This window comes from Archocentrus centrarchus, chromosome 19 (genome assembly GCF_007364275.1).
Source record: "Archocentrus centrarchus isolate MPI-CPG fArcCen1 chromosome 19, fArcCen1, whole genome shotgun sequence".
In the NCBI taxonomy this organism is placed as follows: Eukaryota; Metazoa; Chordata; class Actinopteri; order Cichliformes; family Cichlidae; genus Archocentrus; species Archocentrus centrarchus.
In genome coordinates this window covers 21,274,046-21,286,865 of record NC_044364.1, presented here as the reverse complement: position 1 = coordinate 21,286,865, position 12,820 = coordinate 21,274,046, and the positions used below count along the sequence as shown (strand labels likewise).

The following is a 12,820-nucleotide window of genomic DNA, read 5'->3' as shown; positions in this document are numbered from 1 at the left end:
GTTATTTTTACCCAAAAATCATTAAATAATAAAAACATATAAAAAGAACATGCTGTATTTCTCCTGCTGTCAGTGCCAGCAGTTGACGGCTCAGCTGATTGTCCTACTGCCTGATCTCATATTTGGCAGAAACCAGCAACTGTTCCTCTGCTAAGTTAAATGCTACAGGCCTGATAAAATCATGCCTGAGCTGAACACCAGACATGACAGTCTGGAAAACAATAGAAACAAACTCAGCAAGAAATTGTGGAAAATCCTGGCAGACACGGGGCATGCTCTTTATTTATTTATTTAAATGATGTTTTCCATTGTTTTTATACTTAAAGCATCAATACAATCAACCCAACAAAGAAAACAATAAGGTAAATCTATCTTAAGCTATAATCACTCATAAATGATTGGTTGCGTGCACATTTGTTCATGTTGCCTGTTAAAAGATATATTAAAAAAATCCATTCTATATGACAATACCAACCAGCAGACTGCGACTAAGGACGAGGGAAGACTGAAGCTATACAAGAGGCAACTTTATTTTAAAGCAAAAAGTAACTCAGAAAGGCAAAAATACAGACAAGACTAATGAAAACATGTGATCTGTAAATTATCTAATAACAGAGTGGGTGTACTCTGTATCATCAGGTGTTTTTGGTCACAGGTCACTCTCTATAGAGAACACAAAGACAAAGAGGACTCAGACATAGGTCCCACACTAATACCAAACCCAGCATAAAGAGGTTCAGTGAATGTGGTGTTGAAGGTGTGGAGGTGGATCAGAGTGTCAGAGGAGACTCCGTAGAAGGACAGAGTGCCGGCAGGATAGTCCACATACACTGCTACTCTGTTAGAGACAGAGGAGGAGGAGGTGGAGGAGGTAGTGGTGGAGGAGGAGGAGATGGGTGTTTCTCTGTTATTATGCCAGACAGAGTAACCATCATTATCAGAGCAGATCAGACTCCAAGATTGACCGTTTTTTCCAAACACACAGTCTTCACTGTTTCCTGTCCTTCTGATTCCTGTGTAACTCACTGCGATATGAACACCTCCCCTCCACTCCACCTCCCAGTAACTGCGACCAGTCAGACAATTTACACACAGCAGCTGAGGCCACCAGTTAAATCTGTGTTGATGATTAGAATGTCGCTGATACGTTTCCGCACAGGTGATTCTCCTGTTGCTGTCAGACAGTCTGAGGAATCCGTTTACTGTGTTTGTGTCTACCTTCAGTTCACAAGCATCTGATGGACAGAAAAAGACAATACAGCTGCAGTTTATCACCTGTTGCATTCTTTTTGTGTAGTAAACTAACATATGCATTTATACTGGGATGGTGGAAAAGTACAGAGAATCAATTTACATAAATTCCAGGGAGTTCAAACAGCATATTATTGTACCATTTTGTTGGCTAGTAATTGAAAGGTTGGTGGTTCCAGTCATTGCTCCTCTAGTCAGCATGTCAAAGGATCTTTGGGCAGATACTGAACCCTGATGTGTGGTCTGAATGTGTTAATGGTCAGTTAAAAGCACTTAGGCATAGAAAATAGCGCTCACATGAATGTGTGGCTCAAAGCACTCAAATAGACTAGAAAAGCACTATATAAGTACCAGTCCATTTACCATTTGAGGATAAACTAATATAGTGACTATATGAACATGGTAGGCTAAATAAAATAAAATGTTGTCATCTATATTTATACCATAGAGGAAACGCTTTCAGCTGATCCAAAATGCTGCAGCGAGAGTGCTGACAGAGACTGTCAACAAGCCAACATGTTGGCTTCTCTTCATTGGCTCCTTGTTAAATCCAGAATTGAATTTAAAATCCTTCTTTTTACACACAAGGTCTTGAATAATCAGGCTCCATCTTATCTTAAAGACCTCTACTGTATCACCCCAATAGAGCATGTCGCTCTATTGCAGTGTTTCTTTTTCATTCACCTCTGTTTATACACCACTCTGCATTTAATCATTACTGTAGTTATTATTAATCTCTGGCTCTCTTCCACAGCATGTCTTTTGCCCTGTCTCCCTCCCCTCACCCCCAACTGGTTGTGGTAGATGACTCCCCCACCCTGAGCCTGGTTCTGGCTCTGGTAACAGGGTTCTTCCTGTTAAAAGGGAGTTTTTCCTTCCCACCATCACCAAGTGCTTGCTCATAGATTGTTGGGTTTTCTCTGTATTCTTGTCTGATCTTTACCTTAAAACATATGACCTGAGGCAACTGTTTGTTGTGATTTGGCGTCATATAAATTGAGATGAATTGAATTCAATTTCAATTACAGTCATACTTTCCTAATAAGTCAGCAAGCCACACTACTGTCTCAGAGAATCAGTGATATTAAATATCACCACTGATTAACTGGCTAAAATTGTTATTCTGCATATTCTTCATACAAATATTGCATACATATATCGCATTAGCTTTTAGTTAATATTAGTGTTCCGACATAGTCATCTCTACATAGTCATATCCTCTGTAATATATGCATCAATTCAAAAAAATTAAACAAATGAAAAATTATTTATTTGGAATTTCACAGTATGTCCAACTGCACTGACACATTTGATATTGCAGAGTCCAAAATAAATGCAGGGATTTTTTGTTTATTTTAGTGCAAAAGACTTAAAAAAATATAATTAAATATGCTTACACTTCTTCAGACTAGGTTTAAGAGTCTGAGGTCCACAATGCTCCATCCTGAAGAATAAATAAAGACAGAAAAATCAACTTGAATCAGCATGAACAATATCTGTCACTTTCACATAACAAAATATATCTGCCACATTTATCAATTACCTGATAATCTCCAATCTCGACTGTGGATCTTTTAGCGCAGACAGCAGTTTTCCAGACTCTCCTAGATGATTATAACTCAGGTCCAGCTCTCTCAGACACGAAGGTTTGGCACACAGAGCTGAAGCCAGAGATGTACAGGCTTCCTCTGTGATCATACAGCCAGACAGCCTAGAGATATTCCAGTTAATTTAGTCTAGCCTACAGGATAATATCAAGGTTAACCTCAACAACATTAGTTAAATATTTATAGTTCAACATGTGAAGTGGCTTACTTGGATCAATAGTGTATTAAATATGTCAATATGCAAGTACATTTTACTTAATTGCTGTAAAGTTCTGGAAACAGTTAACTCACTTGAGAATTTCCAGTGTACAGTGTGGACTCTGCAGTCCAACAGACAGAAGCTTCACTCCTGAATCCTGCAGATCATTGTTACTCAGGTCCAGCTCTCTCAGACATGAGGACTGAGAGCTGAGAACTGAGGAAAGAGCTTCACAGCTTCTTTCTGTGAGGTTACAGTCACTCAGCCTAAAGAGAGTTTTAGTCATTTAATTCACAGGTCATTTGACAAAGTAAATGAAAGTACAATGAATAAACTTCAAACAAATAAACAATAAAGTCCTGACCTGAGATTTTTAAGTGTACAGTGTTTTTTCTCCAGTCCAGCTAAAAGCTTCTTTATTTCTGAATCCTGAAGGTCATTGTTACTCAGATCCAGCTCTTTCAGACTAGAGGACTGGGAGCTGACAACTGAGGACAGAGCTTTAAGACGTTTCTTTGACATGTTACAGCCATTCAACCTGAAAATAAGAGATTATAGTTCAATGTGTGAATTGAATTACTTGGATTACTAGTGTATTAAATATGTCAATATGCAAGTACATTTTAATTAATTGCAGTAAAGTTCTGGAAACAGTTAGCTCACTTCAGAATTTCCAGTGTACAGTGTTGACTCTGCAGTCCAACAGACAGAAGCTTCACTCCTGAATCTGCAGATCATTGTAACTCAGGTCCAGCTCTCTCAGACATGAGGACTGAGAGCTGAGAACTGAGGACAGAGGTTCACAGCTTCTCTCTGACAGGTTACAGCCACTCAGCCTGTATCATGATTAAAAAAAAAAAAAAAAAAAAAAAATATATATATATATATATAAATTTTGTTTCCTGATCCAAAACATTCTATAACCTCCAGCTGTTCCACATAAATTATCTCGAGTGTGTCCTGGGTCTCCATCAAATGTCCAAACAGTTATCCTCTAAGATGTGTTCATATTTGTACATTCAACAATGTACAAATAGCCAAATTACTTCAACTATCGCCTTTCAGCACTATATCTGCCAAAAGATATAGTGCTTCACTCTTTCTCTAAGGTTGAGCCCGAACATTATTTAGAGTAAGCTCTTTTCAATCACTTGTATCCACAATTTTATTTCTTTGATCCCTACCCATAACCTTTTGCCAATGGAGAGAGTCGGAACGTAGAGTACCAGTGTTGTCTTCACACTCAGCAGTTCTCTTAATCACAGCTGACTGATATAGCATCAGCATCATTACAGACACTATATCGGCCAATTGAATTCCACTCTTCCTCAACAGTAACATTCTGCATTCCTTTCTGTGTTGAATTTGTATGTTTTCCTTGTACATAGGCTCTATTCATGCACTCTGGATTTTTTTTTTTTTTTTTGGTAAGGCACTCTGGATTCTTCCCACAGCCCAAAATGTGGATATGTGGTGTGAACCTGAGCATAAATTGTTACCTGTCTTTTTGTGTTAGCCCTGCAATACACTGGCGAATGCCCAGGGTGTATTTAGTTAAGATATCTTTCTAACCCTTCATACTCACAGAGCTTTCTTGGAGACTTTAACCACTGGTAGCAGCCTCAGAAGAGCCTCCTCTGAAGCAGAGTATTTCTTCAGGTCAAGCACATCCAGATCATCTTCTGATGACAGTAAGATGAAGACTAGAGCTGACCACTGAGCAGGAGACAGCTTATCTGTAGAGAGATGTCCTGAACTCAGGGATTGTTGGATCTCTTCCACCAGAGAACGATCATTCAGTTCATTCAGACAGTGGAACAGATTGATGCTTTTCTCTGCCGAAGGGTTCTCACCGAGTTGCTTCTTGATATATTGTACTGTTTTCTTTTTGGTCTGTGAGCTACTTCCTGTCTGTGTCAGAAGGCCTTGTAGGAGAGTTTGATTGGTCTGCCGTGAAAGACCCAGGAGGAAGCGGAGGAACAAGTCCAGGTGTCCATTTGGACTCCGTAAAGCCTTGTCCACAGCAATCTTGTAGAAATTTGTTGGATCAAGTTTCTCTGTGAGCTGCTTTGACCACACCGAATGTTCTTCCAGCAGATTGACTCCAGAGTTGGTGAAAGTCAGATGGACATGAAGAGCAGCCAGAAATTCCTGAAAACTCAGATGGACGAAGCAGAACATCTTGTCCTGGTACAGCCCTCTCTCTTCTTTAAACATCTGTGTGAACACTCCTGAGTACACTGAAGCTACTCTGATATTGATGCCACACTCTGTCAGGTCTGATTCATAGAAGATCAGATTTCCTTTCTGTAGCTGATCAAAAGCCAGTTTTCCGAGAGACTCAATCATCTCCCTACTCTCTGGACTCCAGTGCTCATCTGTTTCAGCTCCTCCATCATACTTGACCTTCTTCACTTTGGCCTGAACCACCAGGAAGTGGATGTACATCTCAGTCAGGGTCTTGGGCAGCTGTCCTCCCTCTCTGGTTTTCAGCACATCCTCCAGAATTGTAGCAGTGATCCAGCAGAAGACTGGGGTGTGGCACATGATATGGAGGCTTCGTGATTGCTTAATATGAGAGATGATCTGTTGCTCATTTTTAAATCTCTTCCTGAAGTACTCCTCCTTTTGTAGGTCAGTGAACCCTCTGACCTCTGTCACCATGTCAACACACTCAGGAGGGATCTGACTCGCTGCTGCAGGTTGTGTGGTTATCCAGAGGTGAGCAGAGGGAAGAAGGTTCCCCTTGATCAGGTTTGTCAGGAGCATGTCTACTGTGGCAGGCTCGTTAACATCGGTCAGAATCTCAGTTTTGTGGAAGTCCAGAAGAAGTCGACACTCATCTAGACCAGCTAAAATGAACACAACCTGGAAGTCTTCAAATCTGCAGATTCCAGTTTCTTTTATTTCAGTAAAGAAGTGATGAACAAGATCCATCAAGCTGAATTTTTTCTCTTTCAGCACATTCAGCTCTCTGAAAGTGAATGGGAATGTGAGCTGGATGTCCTGGTTGGCTTTGTCTTCAGCCCAGTCCAGAGTGAACTTCTGTGTTAAGACTGTTTTCCCAGTGCCAGCCACTCCCTTTGTCAGCACTGTTCTGATTGTTTTATCACTTCCAGGTAAACTTTTAAAGATGTCTCCTGGTTTGATTGCTGTTTCTGGTATCTTTGGTTTCCTGGATATTGTTTCAATCTGTCTGACCTCATGTTTATCATTGACCTCTCCAGTCCCTCCCTTTGTGATGTAGCGGTCTGTGTAGATGTCATTCAGAAAGGTTAGGTTTCCTGCTTTTGCAATCCCTTCAAACACACACTGGAACTTCTTCTTCAGGTTAGACTTCAGTTTATGTTGACAGACTGCAAGAAGAAGTTCTAAATGGTAAAGAAAGAAAAAAAAGGATTGAGAAACACTAAACTTTAGTTCAGTTTTATTTATATAGCACCAACTTGATTAAGGTGCTTTATATTCTAAGGTAAAGACCCATGTAATACACATGCAATATGGTAGAAAACTTGATATTGAGATGGCAAAGTTACGCCCTTCTGCCACTTTCGTCACGTGTTCTTGGTTTGAGACCAGCTAGCTTGTGGGGCTCAAGTTGAACCCATTTTTCAGCCGAGCACCGAGTGCATTCACAGTGGAAAAACCGCTGAACAGTTCAAATACTGGCACTGGCCCTGGAACCCCATCGGTGGAAAAGTGGCCAGAAATGCCCTTTGGCCTCACTGACCCTGATGCCCAGCAGGCCTTTGAGTCTTTGAATCTGTCAAGACCCGGGGAGGAAGAGGACACACAAGCGGTGGCTGATGAAAGCAAGGTGCAAGTTTATTTACAGTGATCGAGAAATGTGCAAAGACAAGGGGGTCCAGGGAGGCGAGGGTGGAGGCGGCTGAAGCGGGTCGAGAGGCTGGAGGAATTCCCAGGTGGTGAGGGGAGGTCAGGCAGGTGAGTGAGTCAGGGAAAGGAGCCAGCTGTGGTACGGCGTGGAACTGCAGGATGACGAAAAGCAGGGGTTCCGAAAGGACGAGCAGGAACTGACACGGGGATCTGAAAAGGAGCGAACACGAAGAGCAGGTAAGTCATATAAATACACGAGAGCGAGAGTCACACGAGAGAGCCGGTACTAACTGAGAAGTAGTCAATGATCCAGCGAAGAGTGATGGTCTGCTGGCAGCTTAAAGAGACCCTGCCTGATGACTTGATCCGGAGCAGGTGTGGTGATCTCCGCCCTAGGGAGGCGGAGACACCGGAACCTCCGCTGTGGCCCGCAGGACAAACACACATGTATACAGACCAGGGTTATAATAGTTTTGGATTCTACATTATAGTTTAGTTTTAGTTAGTTTTTACTTTTTTTTCTCTAATTCAGTTAGTTTTAATTAGTTTTCAGAGTGGTTTTGCTCGTTTTTATTAGTTTTTATTTTTGGTTTTATGCTTAGTTTTAGTTAGTTTCAGTATTAGTTTTAGTATTTTCATACTTAATCAGGTACGCTTTAAAGATACCCTTTAAAGAAATAAATTCAGCAACCAACTGTTCACAGACAGCAGAACTACATGCTAAATGTGTGTAATATTAAGGACACACATGAACATCAACAGGGAGAAACTGCTAACAATATGAACTCCAAAACTCGATAAATTCTACAATAAACTCCCAATAAAGTTCAGTCTCAGTGCAGCAGATTAACAACAGCTACATGTGGTGTTTGACAAAAACAAACTCCTTGAAGGAGTCAAAGCTCAAATCCAGCTGCATCCTGATGTTCTCCACCACCTGATGCTGCTTCTGTTTTGGAGCTAGCTTGGTTAGATGCTCGCTGATTAGACTTGCAGGGTCTTTGCGGCCTATGTAGCCTACGGAAGTGTCCGACCTCATGTCCGCATTTATGCATGTATAGCTGGATTGCGTGTGTTAATTACCTTGTGGTTGTGTGCTGGGGGTTTTTTGGTCCTTGCTCTTTGTGCTCAGTTTTTAGGGTACAAACATATTTGTCCCTGTTTTTTCACTTTCTTCATTCCCTCACGTCCATTCCCATAGTTTCAGCAGCTCCCTCCAGGAATTTGCTGACATTTGTGAGTCCTTATATTGATGCTTTGATTATTAGTCCTGATTGTTATTATCTGACTGATAAAGTAGCCGGAAACGCACAAGGACTAAACACAACGTTGTGGGCTGCGTTGACCCGACGAGTCGTCACGTTTCTCTGGAGGTGCAGGCCGGGTTGCCTTGTAGGATGAGAGCGGTTTCCGTAGCTGCCTTGTGTGCGCTTCTCAGGTCTACTTTGATGTTGGTGTTTTTTTTCCTGACTAAGAAGTGTTCCGTACATCATCCACAACATCATCCACAACAAGACACTCGCTGCTATCTGTGCTATCATAGTAAAAAAAAAAAAAAAAAAAACACCACATGGGACTCTCTGAGGAGCAGCGCGGTGTGCGCACGGACGCACATGCGCACCCATTTGCCCGACGGCGTTCCGAGCTTAAACTCGGAGAGAGGAAAAAAATGATTTCATATCAATCCATAAGACTTTTGAAAAAATAACAATATCTATAATTTCAGTTAGTTTTAGTTAGTTTTGTAAACTCACAATTCAGTTTTAGTTAGTTGTCGTTTCTTCCTTTTAATTTTAGTTTTTATTTATTTCAGTTAACGACAATGTTTTTTCAATTTCAGTTTTCGTTATTTCGTTCGTTTTCGTTAACTATAATAACCCTGCTACAGACACACACACACACAGACCCTCTCCCTAGGTTATGACAGAAACAACTATTTGCATTAGCACTAATTCTCATCCAACCGGACACAGCCAAACAATTCATTATAGAAGTCAGCACTTCAGACACAGGAGTAGGAGCAATTCTGTTGCAACAGTTTGAAGGCAAACTGCGTCCTTGTGCCTTTTTCTCACGTTGTCTCTCCCCAGCTGAGCAGAACTCCAATGTGGGTGATCATGAGCTATTGGCCATTATACTGGTATTGGAAGACTGGAGACACTGGTTGGAGGAATCAGAGCAGCCATTCGTGATCTGGACCGACTACAGGATCCTGGCCTACCTCCCATCAGCTGAACGCCTGAACACCAGGCAAACCAGGTGGGCTCTGTTCTTTATTGTAAGGTAAAGACTATACTATAATTACAGAGAAAACCCAACAATTAAAACACCCTCCTATGGGCAAGCACTTGACAACAGTGGGAAGGGAAAACTCCCTTTTAACAGGAAGAAACCTGAGATTAAAGTTAAGCTTTATAACTGGATAATTTTATCTAACTTTAATGTCTTACTAGAAAGCTGTCAAAAACTATAGAAAGAAAGGCAAGCCTGCAGTCTGGGAGCAATGTACCCTATTCAGGCTATGAGGTCTTGGCATAGCATGACAATGAAGTTTCAGTAAACTCTCCCCAGCGGTCCCTTGGTCACCAATGCTGGTGTGCACAAACATAGTGCAAAATGAGCCAAACACCGCTAGAATCGAGATAGCTGTCTGAATCAGTTGGAACATGGTAAACATGGCTGCTCATGTGAGACAGAAAGGCAACTCAGCCTCAACAAATTCATTTGAAAAGATGGAAAAGGTAAGAAGCTATGAATTTGTGTGGAGAAGTTAAATGGCAATGACTGTTCAGAAATCATCAACTTGTACTTTGTTTTGTCATATTTGTTTGATAACACAGTTTGATGACTGGGTTAGATGACTGATGAGTAGCATTTTACTATGTAGCTACTGGTTATGTCTAACGATCTGCAGGCGTGCACACTTCATCATTCTCATGTAGACCTACAAAGCTGCTCAGAACATACTTATGAACCAGCTGGACATTTTGCAATGACAGAAGAGAAAATCAAGCAGATTTATCTTTCAAATTCAAATTTCCTAAATGACAAACAATTTAAAAATGAGAAGTAATAACTAATTACTAAACTGAAAAGATCGCTGGTATTGATTTGACCTTGATCCTGCATGCCATCCAAATGAACTCACCTGATCATGATTTGTATTTTTGAAAAATGGGAGAAACGAGGGGTAAAGTAACAAAAACAAAAAAAAATGTAAATTATTTTACTAGAATGTGGTTCACTGATAGGATGTGATATCACGATTAATCAGTGAACCACACCCAACTCTGTGTCAGTGCTCTCATTCAGGATTGTTTGACTTTCACCTTCACACCAGGCCTTACTGTGGTCAACCTGAAATAAAGCAAAGGATGGAGGGCTGCCTGAACTAGTTTCAGAGGCATGGGACTCCCAGCCACTCCCCAGATTTGTCTGCCATAGTCTGAACACTTCTGCTGCTCTGTCCTCCTCTAATGAATGATTTACTGTTGGGTGGGTGCCTGAGATATATGAGTACATAGCAAGTCTCTCTGGTTGAATAGGAGGTAACAGGGTGCAGACTTTAACTTTTCTTTATTTTACCAGGCAACAGACATAATGGCACCCTGACTGCTATTAGGTACTGGGATGAAATCTGTGGACCCATTGTCAGATCCTATGCTGGTGCATTGGGTCCTGGGTTCCTCCTGGTGCCTGTCAATGTCATGTGGCGAGACTATGCAGGCAGTTTCTGAGGATAAAGAAACTGACACCATTGACTGGCCCTTATGGTGCCTGACCTAAATCCAGTAGAACACCTCTGGGACATTATGTTGTGGTCCATCTGACAGTGCCAGATTGCACCTCCAGGAGCTCAGTGATGCCCTGGTCCAGATCTGGGAGGAGATCCAGTGTTACCAACTCAGTAAGGAAAGTAGCTGTTGGCTGTCCGAAAAGTCACAAGAAGTCACTATACGAATCATTTGTAGTTATAATCAATGCTGGAGGAGAGATGAATAAGCAGTCACTGGAATAAAATCCCTAAAATACGGTACTGTCCAAGGTATGATATCTCTGTATCAGTCACAGATACGGACAATATCCCAACGAAAGTGCACCGGATCTTTGACGGATACGTTTTGGAGATTTGTCCGTAAACTAACAAGATTGGACCCTGAAAAAATCCAAACTCTGAATGAACGTCTGTTACATATCCTGATAATATCCATTTAAACATCTGTGACAGATCAGATCTTCCTGTATTCTCTCCGGAAACATTTCCGGATAAAGGCCCTTTTTGTCCAGTGAGTGTTCTATTCTGGGGGTAGGGGCTGCAATCAAACAAGCATCAAACAAACAAGGTAATTAGCTCAGAAAAAGAAGAACAGGACACTGTACCGCAACAGGACGCAACAACAGGAAGTGAAATGTTACTCCTCACTGAATACGTCAGATTGGACCATCCAAGCAGCCATAAAATCTTGGCAGTATATTCAGAATAGATCCAATGGTTATGGTTGTATATGTTCAAGAAGAATTTGTTGGCATCATATTAACATCAACATAGTCTAGTGGTGGTTTACACATTCACCTAACAAGCAAAAGACCTCCAGTTCTATCCTAGGAGGAGCCACAAATCCCTTTGGGGTTGTGCCAGGAATGGCAGCTTGTTACAAGAAAAAGGAAAAACCCTGCCAAATCCTCTTTTATTGCATGATAACAGTGGAAGTTGAAAATATTATTTTCGCCAGTGTTTCCTTAATTTCCTTTTGCCATCATTTTAAAGCTGTTAAATTCCCCTTACTGCTCTGCAGTTGGTCAGCCAGCTTGTTTTGCTTCATTCTCCTCAGGAAGTGCTGTGTGATCTTTAGAAAAGCCTCGCTGCTGCTCCTCCTCTGTTCTTCATCTTCATGCTCCAACATCTCCTCATCCTCCCTATTTTCTAAGCATTCTGGGTAATCTGGACTCAGAGCCTTCTGGATCTTCTTCAGCTCATTTTTCACAAAAGTGATGATATTTTCCTCCAGCAGCTGAAACAGAAAGTAATTTAAACTTTCAACACAACATTTCATTTATATGTTAGATTTGCTGAAGGTCAGTAAATCTGACAGTTTTGTGACTGAAAGGCCTGAGCAGGCATTTTTGCAGCTGACATTATTGCGCATGTCTTTGTAGAGGAAAATATTTACATGAGTCATACAAATGCGAATCATGCTAAATTTAACACAAAAAAAGCCCCTGTTATTTTGTTGTGATATTTGCTGCTACAGTAGCAGTGTTCATCTATCTATCTATCTATCTATCTATCTATCTATCTATCTATCTATCTATCTATCTATCTATCTATCTATCTATCTATCTATCTATCTATCTATCTATCTATCTATCTATCTATCTATCTATCTATCTATCTATCTATCTATCTATCTCTCTGGCTGCAGCTAGAGTACAGCCAGGGACTAGAAAGAGAGAGCATATTTCTCTCATATTGGCTTCTCTTCATTGGCTCCCTGTTAAATCTAGAATAAAATTTAAAATCCTATCAGATGTGTTATATACACATATCACTGGGACTCAGGCAAACTTAACATTAATGTTTGAATCTTACAGTGTATAAGACTGACTTTTATAAATACCTGCTGCCTCACACAGCCTACAGAAAAACAGCAGTGAACAGAGTAACAGTAACACAGAGGTGTCTTGTGAGGTGATGGTAAATAATGTTTTCTCTTCATCTTCACAATGTACAGGTCAGCTGTTCCACACAGATTTCAGGTTTATAAAGTAAAATAGTTTGTAATAGCACAGCTGTCCTCTGGATGAATCCTGAGCTGTGGCTGAGTCACACTTATCCAAAGATCACGCACACAATATCTTTCATCACCTGAGCCCCAGCAATAACTAATGGAAGAGTTATCCCTCATATTAAAAAACATGGATTATC

At 40.9% G+C, this 12,820-nt stretch overlaps 1 pseudogene; it reads right to left on the bottom strand.

The window, feature by feature from the left end:
• Nucleotides 1-663: 663 nt before the first annotated feature.
• LOC115798468 (NLR family CARD domain-containing protein 3-like) overlaps nt 664-12,820 on the bottom strand; it is a 31,264-nt pseudogene continuing 19,107 nt past the window's right edge.